The sequence below is a fragment of the Vanellus vanellus genome (assembly GCF_965231255.1).
Source record: "Vanellus vanellus genome assembly, chromosome: Z".
In the NCBI taxonomy this organism is placed as follows: Eukaryota; Metazoa; Chordata; class Aves; order Charadriiformes; family Charadriidae; genus Vanellus; species Vanellus vanellus.
Genome location: NC_138908.1, coordinates 38,334,258 through 38,349,211, shown reverse-complemented (window position 1 = coordinate 38,349,211; position 14,954 = coordinate 38,334,258).

Here is a 14,954-nt window from a genome sequence, read left to right as displayed (position 1 = left end):
CTGGGTCCCCAGGTCCCACGTGGATTGTTGAGTTTCTCTTCTATTAAATGCAGTATGGTGCTAACAAGTAAGATTATTTTAAAATAGACTTTTTTTTTTTTGTTATATACAATTACAAGGGTGCACTGTGTCTGAATCAGCTATCAAATGGTTTTGATCTTGCAGTGCTACTACCTGTTATATAGTATTTTTTCCTTTGTTTCACCTTCTCTTTGTCTGTGTGCTAGTCCCATAAATACATACTTTACAAAAAATAGAAAAGTGAGATACTTCTGTTCACTTAAAGATGCTCTCTACCTCTTCTCATTTCCTTTACTGTAATTGGAACAATCTGAACAATTATTTGCTACACAACTACAAAAAGGAGTCTGTCCCTTTTGTCCCTTTTCTAGAACTCCTTTGTTTTTATTCAAGTGGATTTAAAAATGTCTAATTATCCCATCTCTTCTGTGCAGTTATGCTCTTTAAATTCTACAAGCAGAAAACCCTTATCTAAATATATTTTTCTCTTCAACATCTTATTGTCATCCCTTTTACATTCTGTGTTTTTCATTCACAAAAGAGACACAATAAGATTGGAGACTAGCAATAATTAGAAAAACGATTCATGTTTTGTCTTAGGTTTAAATTGCAAGCTCTGTCTGATCTGCCAAGGGAGATAGGGAATTGCCTCAACCTAGGGGCAGATTAGATAACTCTCCTGAATGAAAAGGTTTTATCTCCATACACAACACAGGGAGAAGAAAAGGAACTAAAGGCAAGTAGGTTGTTTCACCCTTTATTAGGCAACCAAAGCTTTTGTACCTGGTCAGCTACTTTGGTGGCACCATGTCCTATTTCACTTCAGGAATCATGAGAATATACTTCCTGGTTTGAGTCCCATTTATGCACTTGAATTTCTGCCTAATCTGAGGCTCCGCTTACCGGTGTCAGTTCCTCACGTCTGGCATCAGTCAGCATTCCCCACTTTGAGCAAACAGGCAAGGATGGATTATCAGATCAGTCACTACTGTTGTCCCCTAATAGCTGTAATTTGACCAAGATCAAACGGGAGAGAAAACTTTCTTTGGTTCCTGTGCTGTTCAGAAATTGCTGAGCCACAGGTTTTGATGGGGGTTTATCTCACTTGCATAACATCAGCTGCTGCACTACACAAGTGTCTACCTGCCTTACGTGAAAGCCTCTTAAATGAAAACTTCTTGATATCTTTCTTTCCCAACCAACCATAGCAGCAGCAGCAGCCAACTCCTTATAATAAATCTGTAATTAAATTAAACAGCACAGTTAAATTAGACTCAGATGCTCTGAGCTATTGCATAGACTTGATGATATCTCTGAGACAGCAGTGTCATTTTTGTGGAGAAAAGTTCATCTAAAAGGCCCCAGCATGCGCCAGTTGCTGCCTTGTGCAACAGCTAACGTTACGCAATGCCGGCCCTGCGAAACTCAGACCCTGAGCACAACTGTCCTCTGTCAGGTTCTCAGCAGCTATCGAGCAGCAGCTAAGAAAAATGGAAGTGGAGAAATGGGACAGCTCGTTTCCAACTCCCAACCGAAGCCCTCCGAGAACATCAAGGATAAATGGGGAAAGTCTGAACAGCGCTTTTTCTCTTGCCTGTAAGTTGAGGATAATAGGGAAAGCAAAGACAATAGAAGATAATATTATTTATCTGTGTGGTTGGTTCTGAAGGACTCAATATTTAATAGCAGTTAAGTCAGGCAAGAAGGCACAGACTGATTTGGCAGAAGAGCTGTTGTTTAGTTTGTAACATAAAACATGAAGGTGGTCTATTTAAACTTTGCATTTCTACACTTGCATAGATTTTAATGCAACAGGAAGGGTGAAAAGACAGCATAGATAACTGTACTTTTGAAAGGGTAGGAAAGGAACCAGGAGACTTTTGTTATATAGTGACTTAGAGTGTACAAGACTGCTCGCACTTAAATGAACCTGAATGGAACAGACCAGACTGCTTCTGAGCCACATACGGCACTAGAAATAAAAATAGCTAAATAAATACACCTGGGTGGAAGGAACCATGAGAAATCATTTTTTTCCACTGTAAAATGGGGACACACACACACACACACACACACTGGAATATTTTTTAGCTGAACTGTTGCCAGTGGGGTTGGATGTGAAACCTAAACCTATAGCTTTCCATGGATGCTAACCTCATTGAAGAAGTTTCTTGGTGAACAAGAGCATAAATCCCTAGAACATGGAGACTGTATACTGGGTATATGAGTATTTTATTAATAATGTACCACAGATATGGTTTTATACTGATGTGTGGATATTATTGAAATAAAGAACTTGAGAAGATCTACTAATGCAACCAACCACCAGTATCCCAAACGCACATTTTTTTTTCCTTTTTGTTTCCATTCTTGGGAAACAACGCCATTAATGTAAAATGAAGAAGACAGAATTAACAGTGCAATAAGGAGAAGATAACTTAAAACAGAGTTCTGCATGTATTCATTCTACCTTCAGTTTCTGTTTACATTTGCAATTTCATAACATTATCTGTTATTGTATTCTCAGGCAGTAAAATTCCAACAAAAATTTAGCCAAAACACAAATAAATGCCTCATATACAACATGACTGAGTTAATGCTAATGCTACTTATGGAAATTTAACTTTTGCTGTTTAGTTTACACCATCAACATTTTAAATAGCAGAGAAGGAGCAACTGCTGCTAAGAATTCCAGGCCAAAGACTAATCAAAAAAGTCTTTTCTTTAGCATTGAGAATAACACCGAAAGACTGCGATGTTTAAGACCTTCAAGTTAGTCTTCCTATTACCTACAATAAACTCCATGATGTTCATTTTGTTTATTTAGTGGTATATAAGGTCGAGGTGACTTCTAGGACTACTTGAAGCCATACCTTTTTCAACTTTCATTAGCATTACTGGGAATCACATACCTGCATCAGTGGCAGGATAAACTCGAAAAGAATCCATCTTTAAATCAAAAAGGAGATTTAAAGACAGATTTCTATCAGTGCATTTTACATGACTATGTGAGGATTTTGATTTGATCCATACTCAGCAGGAGTGCCAGTTATTCAAACCATGTGGTATCCGCTTCGTATGCAGGGTATAATACTGCTGCTGTCAGCATTTGCTTTAAAATCTAATGCAATATATTACAAAGAAGATTTGAAGAATCATAACTAAAATTTGTTGGGAAGACTTGAAACAAAGGATTGAATGAAGTTGAAAACTTATGGAAACAATAAAATCTGAAATGTTATAAAAAGAAACTTAGTAACCACATGGGAACTATTCTACAACCTCCTTGGCAAATTTTAATCAGACATGCCTAACAAAAGTAATATAACTAACTTCTATATAAACAAAAACATGCATACCTTCCAACAAAGGGATTAAACATTACAGTTAACATTTTTTAGGACTACCATATATAGGAATATTTGGTGCAATCTGATGGCACTAAACGTAGAGAAAAATGCATAGCCAATTAGCAAAATAATTTCCAATACATATCTGTATATCAGGTCATCTTTCACTATTTTCCGCTATGTGAAGACTATACTTACATTAACATATATACATTGTAATTCTACCAGTTTTATTCCATCTACCTTTATTTGGTCTTTTTAAACTTTAGGGGAGACTTTTCTGTCCAAAACACATACATGGATAACCATAACCTTCACAACCTGCCACATTTAAACTTATTTGAAGTTTTACTATCAATGTTGCTATAAGTTGGTATTTAGACAGGTCTGTCAGAAGCTATGAAGGAGTTCAGATGAAACAGTTGTTTCTGAAAGAGTTCTAAAGTTGTACTGTAAATTACACAGAACTGTAAATTACACAAGACTTGAAAATAGAGGTTTCCCTCATAATAAATACTTTGCCTTACACAACTTACTGGTTCAGAAGTTTTCAAAGTCTTACAGAAGTATGAATATACTCAACTGAAGGTTAAAGAAGCCGTGTTAACAACTTTTTAGAGGTGAAGAAACTAAAACCTTGGGCAGATTGACCAAAATTTAAAGGAAATTGTGACCGTAGGAGAAATAAAGCCTGCATCTCGGATCAGGATATGAAAACTCATACGGCTTTGACTTTTTAGTCTGTGCTTCAGAAGACTGGCCTTCATCTACACGAAAAAATCCTTCCTTCTCTATTCAAGCAGTGAAGTCTTCTCTGCCAGACATTACCTGCATTACTTCTAATATCTTGAGAGCTAAAAAGTGATGTGGAAGCATAAGAGCACACCTTAATATACAAAGACAAGGTTTCCAAACATGGAAAGAACTACAAAAAGGATATTTCACATAGTAAAATGTATTTTGCATTATTTATAGTGACATCAAGTAAAGGACATGAGACCATCAGTACAGGATTCGAGTACAAAAGTTGTCCAGTGTTGAGTCCTTTTGCACATTTAAGATCAAGAAGATCTTAAGAAACAGAAAGGATGCTCTTAACGATGTAAAGCCGTCTTTTTTACAGGTGTTCTCTAGTTTGCTGTAGACAGCAATCTGATACAAGTTCCTGGGCAGACAGACCTTGATCCAGTATGGTTAGTCTTTTATTAATGTGTTCAGTGGAAGTTTTCTACTATCAGCAAGACTAGAATCTACCACCAACTATTGATACATACTTGATTCTGCTTCAGAACAGATTACAGGGCCTTTTGAGATCCTTTCCAAGATATGTTTGTTAAAAAACAGCAAGATGGGTATTATTGTTAATACATAAATTATTAAAAAACCCCTGTGACCACAATGACATGTTAAATCCAGTCAAACACTACAAAGAAACTTTTCATTATATGAACAGAATATTCCTGAAAGATGCAAACCTTACCTCATCTCAGCTATTCATTCTGCACCAGTAACACACTTCCACTCATTTCTTTGCTTTGATGGACCTATGCCATCAGTTTTATCCCTAATACATGACACCTCATGTTTCAGTACATCACCACTTATACCCCAGCCCTCAGTATTCCATTGTCATTTCTGATGACCACAGCAATGACCTAGGGGTAACTACTGTACCTATAGGAGGACAAAAATTGAGATCCAATTTTGAAGTCTATTAAGTATTTCAGAATAGCAGTTTGCTGAGCGTGAGCAGGGAGTTCAGACAGGGAAGACCTATATCCAGAGGGATTCTGAGGGTGCAACGGACTGGTTGAACCTCCAGTTTAACAATACTCCACGCTCAGATAGGTACTGTACATTCCCAAACACTACCACCAAACACAAATCCTTAAATAAGTACAAAAGTTTGTATTAAGCACACATTGTCTACTAATGTGATCTGTGTGTACCTCAATGCTGCCATAATATCATTTTTACCGTTACAGATCTTCTTTCAATTCAGGGCTCTCAGAAGCTGGGGTGGTGGTGGTCGAACTTGTTCTTTAGTTTTTTTTTAAATCACAAGCACTGGGAAAAAGCTACAATTGAAGTCATAGTTTGGGTCTAAATAATGACTCAGACAACTGTCTTTTATTTTCATTTTTGTTTTCACTGACTGAGAATGTAAATTGAACTTTAGTGCTATTGTGCTTTGTTCTCCCTCTCAGTGAAAATGTGTTCTGCATTAAATTGCACGGATAAACTAGAACAGCTCCAAATATCACCCTTCAGCTTTTGTATAACACAAGAGCCAAGAAAAGATAGAGAATGTGGTTTTATGACCAACAGATGGTGTAATTGGTATCATAGATGTTTCTATGTCAGGGGGTCGTAGGTTCAGTCTCCATCTGGAGCCTTCTCAGATCTGCTGTGTAGCTAAATGATTAAAGAAGCTATATTGGGTCAAAAACACAACCACCTGCCTCAGGGTAAAAGTATTGCTTTCTTGATCTAGCTGTTATACTACAGTTGCCTCCCATATTACAGTTCTCCAGCTAACGAATGCAGCAGTTAATACCAACAGGATTCAACAAAATATTCACCACCAATTTGCTCATATCCTTCAAGATTCTCAGTAGCTTTTGATGAATCTCATAAAAGTAAGCCTAGTTTTGCTTACTTGAGTGAAAAGGTATTCTAGCTCAGACTGATAAATAATTGCAACAATACAAAACCCAAGGAAAAGGAAACAAGTATGCTGGGTAGACTTCTAGAGATTCAGCATTGGTCAGTTGGCCAAGATGGCTCACATTCCCAATAAGAATTAGACACGTTAGTATTCTGATGGTAAAAAGCAACATTAATACTCAACATAATTGGTCTTAGCTACAGTTTCTGGATTAGGATCAGAATATCAACAAAAATGCTCTAATCCTAAGGTATTAGAGTTATATATGGTTTACCTGGCTAAAAGGGTGTACAGATGGGTCAAACCCAGTAATTTATGCACACAACAAAGTCACCAGTCTACTTCCGTTATGGGCCAACTATTAGCAGTAATAAATGCACAAAGCTAGTGAAACCATGACTTCAGTGGAAACCAATACTCTCACTTCCATAAGGCAGTGATTCTTCATACTCTTAGTATTATCATTATGTGGTGCACCAAACTTGCCTGGGATACCTCATGAATTAAGTGCTCTCTATAGCAGTGATGCCAGAGAATTTACCTGGTTAACACTAGAAACAAGTGAAATGTTTCCGTCTAATAAAAAAAAAAAAAACATGCAAATTGCCATAGTTTCATGCAGTTCTGCCACAAAGCATCCTATTACTCTTCGCAAATTCTGGATAGCAGTACTCCTAAGTTAGACAGAAACAGCAGCCCAGGATCTAAATATTACAGATAATGACATAGGTATGATTCAAATGCTTTCCTTTACCACATTTCATGGACTCATACATAAAAGAACAGTAAAGCCAAACTCTCTTTCAAAATGCCAAAACACTCCATTATATTGTGCTTTAAGGATTCTCCCATGCTAATGAAAAACTTGGTATTTATTAGAACTTTAAAATAAGCTTTAACACAAATTAAAAGCTAATGTTTAATAGACTAGTTTATTTTCAAAATTTAAAACACAAACCCTGTAATTTTAAGTGAACGTAAATACAAAGACAACAACGCAATCTCATTACTAGCTTTAAAACTTTCTCTTTCCCTATATGACTGAACTGACAGCCTGCTAGACCTCTGCAATCAATTGCTGAAGATTTCTCTGGCAAGCGTACATACCTGAGGCTGAGCTTCAAAATAAGATAGCATGCAAGATTATGTGCTTCTTTTTGCAGATACCTAAACAAAATATACATGTCTTCAGAAAGCAGTTGCTTCGTAATGGCACGTGAAGTTATAACTGCACTCTCTTCAATACTAAACATGTTTTTGTATAGTGGGTCACTTGTATTATATGTGTTTACTGGTATAAGAAAAACTTGAGACACAAGTGAGGAAAAAAATGCGTATTTTCTCTCTCATATACACAAAAAATATGTATTTATTTATTTTTACTTTCACCAGAAGCAGTGAAATATTTTCCTTTCACATAGGAAACAGTGTCTGCTGCAGAGCACCGTTCCTAATCACCTGTACTACGGGCAGGATAACAAAACACCACATCAATGTAATACCATATATTTCCATCCCATTCATCTCTGAATAGTTGAGACCAAATTTGAAGTAGATATAGGATTTATGAAAATGAGTCATTTTAGCTGGCCACACCAAAATATTTATACTTGCTGCTGAGCACACTGCCTAGACATTTGAGTGCCTCCAAGTGGGAAACATCATCAATGCAATTATTCAGCAGCCAAGAAAACAAGTTTGTTAATTTAAGTACTTCTGTGTGAATTCACATAGCCTGTCTTCATGGGTATATTATGTCCCTTGATTACTGCTTAGGAACATCCCACAGTTTCACATTGTTCTTGGAAAAAATCCATACTGAAAACACTTAAAAAAAATAAATAGGCAGAGAACTGCAAGTAATAAGGAGGTCATACATCTTGAGACTCTTGTGAAACACAGCATGATGCTCCTACGCTATCTGAGAAACTTGGCTTGCTCTTGCATGAACTTCAGGAATTATTTAATAATGTCAAGGCAGTGGATAATTTCACAGGAAAAGTCATAATGAGAAGACAGGACACACACCTGGATCTTCCAAGAAAACCTGAAAATTAAGCCCCTTTCACCTCTAGGTTCTTTGGATAAATAGGTGAGCACTTAAAGGGCGCCACTGGTCTAGAAGTTGCTGTTCCAGTATCATCTGTAACAGATGTTTCAAACCTCTCTTTGCCATTAATGCCTGGCAAAAGCAATACTGTGATGTGTGTGAAGAGTAAGAGAGCAGGATTAATCAGTGGCCTTTTAGGCTATGTTCTACTGAATAGAGGCACAGCAATCAGAAGAGAGTCTGCTTCCACAGCGAGATGCTCTTCCTCCATGTCTCCTCAAATCCATTAATACTACCTTAAGGGACAACAAACAAACACACAAAGGTGTATACTAGCAGCCTAAGTGTCTTCTGAGGCTACTCCTCTTTTCTGGAAGTAAAGGGCCATGTCAGTCCTTTCAGTCACCAAATAAGACACTCAAATGCTAAACAGATTGGGCATTGTGCAAGTTTCATGCTGCCCATCGACAGTTTCACAGTAAACTACTCCAAAGGCAAATGTTGCTGCCATTTTTCCATCTATGACGACAAAAACTCATTCACCCATGAGTCAGCTTACTACATCTTCCTTCTGCCCTGCTGGCTGCACAAAGAATCTCTGTGGCCAAAGCAGTATGCATATGCTGAACTTCTACTTCTTTTTAATTTTAAGGGTTGAAGTAGCCAAAAGTTATTAAAACCTTGCCATTTGATACCATCTTTTAGTTCTGCTCAAAACTGTTAAGAGGTTATTTTTTTTTTTCACCTAGCTGTTTTCAACTCTTTCCTTAGCCCAACATAGCAAATGTATTTATAGAATGTATGTGGATACATAATAAATTCCCTTTGTTATCACACACTCAACTCTTCCCCCAGGTTGCAAAGGGTATTTTCAACTTCATTCACTAGTTTCATATGATTTCAGTTACATCTAATTTTGCTGTAAGTTGAGTCATTATGACTATTTTTTCTTGCAAACACAAACGGTTTCTGATATGCAACAATTTCCAGTACTCAGAACCAAGCTCGTCATTCTCCAATGTGCATGGTTACTCCCTAGACGGGTGGACCAACAATGGGTGAGCAACAATTCTGGTGACAATTAAATTCTGTAAACTAGTCTCATTATTAATGATATCTAGGATCCTGCTGTCCATGTTCTGCACTGCTGCTGCACTGTTGCACTTTGCATTCTTATATCTTATTGCTCTTAATGAACACTTTGTTTCATGTTCAAACTGAGGGTCCTATAGATACTACTGAATTCCACCTTTGTAAAAAGCATCACTATCTTGCTGTCTTCACCTCATCGCATGCAAAAAATGTTCCCATTTTTGACCTGTAACTCCAGTATGTCTAATATTGCAGCTTACTCACACTTAATTACCGTACTCACACTTAATTCTATGGTTTCAAATAGTAAAAAGTTACTAAAGTGGCAAAACTAGGCTTCTGTACTTAGAGGTGATCATTGGCACGAGTCATTATGCATTTCTACAGATTTCAACCTATGCTTCAAACCTCAGTGTTGTGGTTTAACCCCAGCTGGCAATTAAGCCCCACATTGCTGCTCACTCACTCCCACTATGGTGTGATGGGGGAGAGAATTGGAAGAATAAATGCGAGAAAGCTTGTAGGTTGAGATAAAGTCAGTTTAATAGGTAAAGCAAAAGCCATGCATGCAAGCGAAGCAAAACAAGGAATTCATTCACCACTTCCCATCGGCAGGCAGGTGTTCAGCCATCTCCAGGAAAGCAGGGCTCCATCACGAGTAATGGTTACTTGGGAAGACAAATGCCGTTAACTCCGAATACTCCCCCTTCATTCTTCCCAGCCCAGCTTTATATACTAAGCATGATGTCATATGGTATGGAATATCCCTTTGGTCAGTTGGGCTCAGCTCTCCCAGCTCTGTCCTCTCCCAACTTCTCGTGCACCCCCAGCCTACTCACTGGCAGGGTGGTGTGAGAAGAAAAGGCCTTGACTCTGTGTAAGCACTGCTCAGCAGTAACTAAAACATCCCTGTATTATGGAAGCTGTTTCCAGCACAAATCCAAAATATAGCCCCAGACTAGCTACTATGAAGAAAATTAACTGTATCCCAGCCAAAACCAGCACCCTCAAATATGCGTATATTGTAAACTGCACAGCCTTCACCAGTAATATGCACCAAGAAACAGATAAGCACGGGAACTAGACTGAAACCAAGCAATTATTTTCACTGGAATCATCACCTAATAAATCCAGTTCATTTGTACTATTATATTAAACCACCGATTTAATGCAACTTGCTGCACATCCCTTGCCTCCCACCGGTCAGACAAGAGCAACATGCTTCTGCATTTAGGAAATGTGGACATCATCACTAAACCAAGGTCTACTGCATACCAAACACTTTTCATGGCCTAAGTAATTTTTAAGCAACCAACAATGCATTTATTTTTGGTGGCTACCGTGGAAAATGAAGGAAAAAAAAAAAAGCAGGAAGGTGACTGGAAAACAAAGGTGCAGGAAATAGCAAAGGCCTCAAGAAACAAGAGAGCAACTTATGTAAAACTTCGGATCTTTTCAAATCCTTAAACATTTCAAAATTCTTATTCTCAACATAGCAATTTAAGTATCAGCAATTAGAGTATTTAAAATTTGCTTATTAACAAAGTTTGAACATCAGCACATTTCAGTAAAACAAGCCATAGGCACGACCATATGCAGATTTAACTTCTTTCATGTAGTTCACCTCTCCATGAAAAAGTCAGGAAATTATTGCAAATGCTGATTACTGTTTGCTAGGAATTTTTGTGTGTAGCTTGACCATGGAAATCTAAGGATGGATCAAAATTAGATCTGTAGTCTTTCATCAATAAAATATTCTATCTCAACAGTCACAAATAGGAATTTTGTACCATCGAGTATACCATATCAGCTACTTTAAAGGCTACTTAAATATTCCCAGATTCTAAACCTCAAGACTGCATATAAAGGTAAGGGGTATCATAGCCTGTTTAGATTCTGTAACTGAAGTTCATATTCACCACTGACAGCTAGGCAAAACTTTATTCAGTACAATCATGGTAAACACAACTGAAGCTAGCTTATGAAAAAAAAAATAGTATCCTGGACAAAGTTAAAACAAACAAGTTAGTATTTGATCTTTCAGCCATTAACTGTACAGAACAGCTATTTCATTATCTCATTATGGGAAAGAACAGAAAAAGTCCAAACCACTAAAAAATTATGACAGGAAGTCCAAACCACCTCTCAGATTATCATGAAGTGCTGGTGCTGTCACCTTTTTTATCCTCTCTCTTTAGCATCAGTCTAACGCATACTTATTGTAATGCACTGAGTTTAAATTCTTTCTCTTGCATTCCCTCCAGCATCTACTGTGACACTGTTTGGTAATCGACAAATGGCTTGCTCGAAAAGAAACCTGATTTTGAATAATGCAAGTGTCACAAATTATTGCCACTTCCTGCTTGAGTCATAGAACTACAGAATCACAGAACAGCCCAGGTTGGAAGGGACCTCAACCTGGTCCAACCTTTCATGGGAAAGTGAGCCTAGATGAGATTGATTACCCAGCACCCTGTTCAGTCACGTCTTGAAAACCTTCTATGATGGGGACTCCCCCACACCCCTGGAAGGTTGTTTTCCAGTGACTGACTGTTCTTCTCACTGTAATATATTTCTTTATGCCAAGATGAAACCTTTTCCAGTACAACCTGTATCTATTGCCCCTTCTCTTTTCCATGTGGCTCCTTAGGAAGAGAGAGCCTCTTCACTCTTTGCAGATGCCCTTTAAGTACTGGAAAACTGTGATGAGGTCCCCCCTGACCCTTCTCTTCTCTAGGGAGCAGAGACCCAAATCCTTCAATCTCTCCTCACAGGGCAGGTTCTCCAGCCCTTTGGTCATCTTCGTGGCCCTCCTTCAGACCTTCTCCAGTCTGTTCTTGACTTTCTAGAATTGTGGGGACTGGAACTGGACACAGTACTCCAACTGCAGTCTGACAAGTGCTGAGTAGACTGCAATGATCATGTCTCTATCTCTGTTAGTAATGCCCCCCAAAGTTCTCATTTTTGGCATGCATCAAATAAGCAGTGGATTATACATTTCCAATTCTACTGAAGTTTTTCCTCTGACTCCAATATTTATTGTTTTTTGCCAACACTGGATTCCCTGTTGGAAAACGCAGCTTAGTTACTCAAAGAGCATGCAAAGTCAGGTGGTAACACCTTTAATAGCAGGGGTAAATAGAGAAATCTTATCCATGCAACATGGCAGGCAAAACTGCAGTATTTTCTTCTGTAAAGGTCTTTCAAAGCTAAGGCATGTTTCATCTGTACTCAAGAGTTTGTTGATACATCAGCAATTCTATACTGAGTCACAGCAAAACTATATCTGTCCCTGTGTCTAGTTTCCAACAGCAGTTTTCCCTAAGTATCTGTTAGCTAGGTATTAGAAATTGATCGTGTAGAGAACTGTCCTTCCCTGATAGATACTTCCAGCAATCTGCAGTGCAGCTGATTTATTAGTTTATGTGACTTTTATTATGCATACTTTCGTCACACACACTGGACAGGAAACTAAAATCTGAAAAATCCATCAACAGCAAGATAGAGTAGGTCCATTATCTTATTAGCATGAAAAGTGCCAAAGAAGATAAGAACACAACAAGAAATGTTAACCAGACATTTCCTTTTATTAGGACACTGAAACAGTTTAATGTACAAATGCTTTGTGTTAGTTGTAAATACTTCCTCTGTTTAAGCAGCATTTACAGCTCATGTACATTTCTCAAGTCATCTTAAGATGCAAGACACTTTTGCGGTAGCAACTTCATAGACCAGTGAATGCCAACACTCCACCACCCTGTTTAAAATAATAAAGTCCAGATGGAGTGACAGAAAGGAGACAGTACACCATTCTGTGCAGTGACTGGGATCGTATTTCAAAAGTGAAAAAAAAAAAATCAGCTATTCACCATACCTCTTTCTTTCTTAATACTCTCCTTATGCATTTCACCTCCTATCAAAAAATGACTACTATAATAACCAGAAAAGGCATCTGTAGGTTTTCGTATAAAAACAATGAACCTACACAAATGACAATCTATTATTTTTAAATATTTGAGGAAAACAGATCTGTTTAAAAAAAGAATATATATTTCATGCAGACATGCTTCATCAAGCCAAAATACCTTCAAAGTATAAATTCTTTCCAGTCCACCCCAGTCCACACATATTGCAAACGATTGCTTTCATCCAGGCAATTTCAATAAATGTCCACCTTATTACAGTTAAAATGCATTCCTTCTCAACTACCAGATACTCATCATCAGTAAAAGAAAATAATTATTTTTTATCACTATTTATTATCCTGATGCTTCCACTTAGCTGAAACTCTGTTCCAACGACTTGGCAAGGCAAAATACATAAATTAGTTGAATTAAAATTAAGAATCCAGATATTTATTTTCAATAGAAACTCTGAAGTTCAGGATAAGGCCCTTATGTGTTTGATTCACCTCACAGTGTCCTGCTGAATAGCTTTCAATTTATTTACTAAGACACCAGCCTAGCTCCCACATCTGAAGAAATGGATGAAAAAGCCTTGCTTCACTAAGCATAGCCACAAAGCAACTAAAACAGGCTTGTTCCTGTATTTATCAGCCTAGAGCACTAAGAACTTAAGCACCTTAACAGGCTTCTGATTTTTTTTGATGTCAAAAGTTTAACTAGAATCACCTGCTGTCTCCCTAACCCCAACCAACTTTTTTCCCCAGAGCCATCCTTCCCTTCATCTGCTTGCCATGTCAGAGACATTTATCAAAAAAGCCAAAATGACAAGGGCCAGACATGCATAAACTGACCAGGGATATCTCTCTCCACCAGCTACATCTCATAACTGTCTTAATTCCTCAGAGAAACCATGTATATAACCTGTCAGAAAAAACACACAATATAACAGTACTTCAACTGCTATCAACCTTAAGGCGTTCACTTTACTGTCATCTAAATGCTTTTCAATAAACTTATAAACAACAAAAATGGACAAAGGCAGTTTTACCAATGTTTAAACACTGGGCATGTTTTCTCCAAATTAATCAGATGATAGTATCTCTCAGCAACGTACTTGAACTTTTGTTTCATTAGAACCACTTAGTCACAGCTTTGAAACTGCCAGAAATTCCACTCTGTTTCCTGCCAATTTAGGTGTTATTATTTCATTTTAAAACAAACAAAAAAAAACCTAAAAACAACAAAACAAACCCAGGTATCTAAAGATTGTTGCTAGTTCTCAAAAGTACAACACAAAAATTCCTCCTGTTTGCAGACAACCTAAAACAAAATGCAAAAAGTAAATATAGATTCTGCAACCTAGTATTTCAATGCTAATTGGTCATCTGCTTACCTTCACAGATTTATCTTGAACTCCAAAATCATTTATTACGCTGCACTGGAATCCAAGCACCTCACTCATTCCCAGCTTATAAATCAAAGGCTTGAGTTCACTTTAATATTCAGGTTTCAATTATCAAACCAAAAATGGCTCACAAGCTCAAAATATAGTGGTAAGTTTTAATTTCCATTTCTTGCAATCTCTGAGGGTCCTGAGAATGTTGATTATTCTGCACTTCGGTTCCAGTATGTAAAATGGAAATTGGCTTCCTTCCCCATATTACTGCTCTTTTAAATTGTTGGCTTCTCAAAGGCTTTTACTCACAGTTAACAGAGAAAAACATAAATGTCAGTGAAACAGGAATACTCTTTCACATTGGGGTGAAGGTTTCTCTACGTTGCACAGATGATGATTTGACTATTTGAAATAGTCAAGCAACAATCACAAACGTGCCCCAACATAACTCTGGGTGGTTTAGCTGTATGCA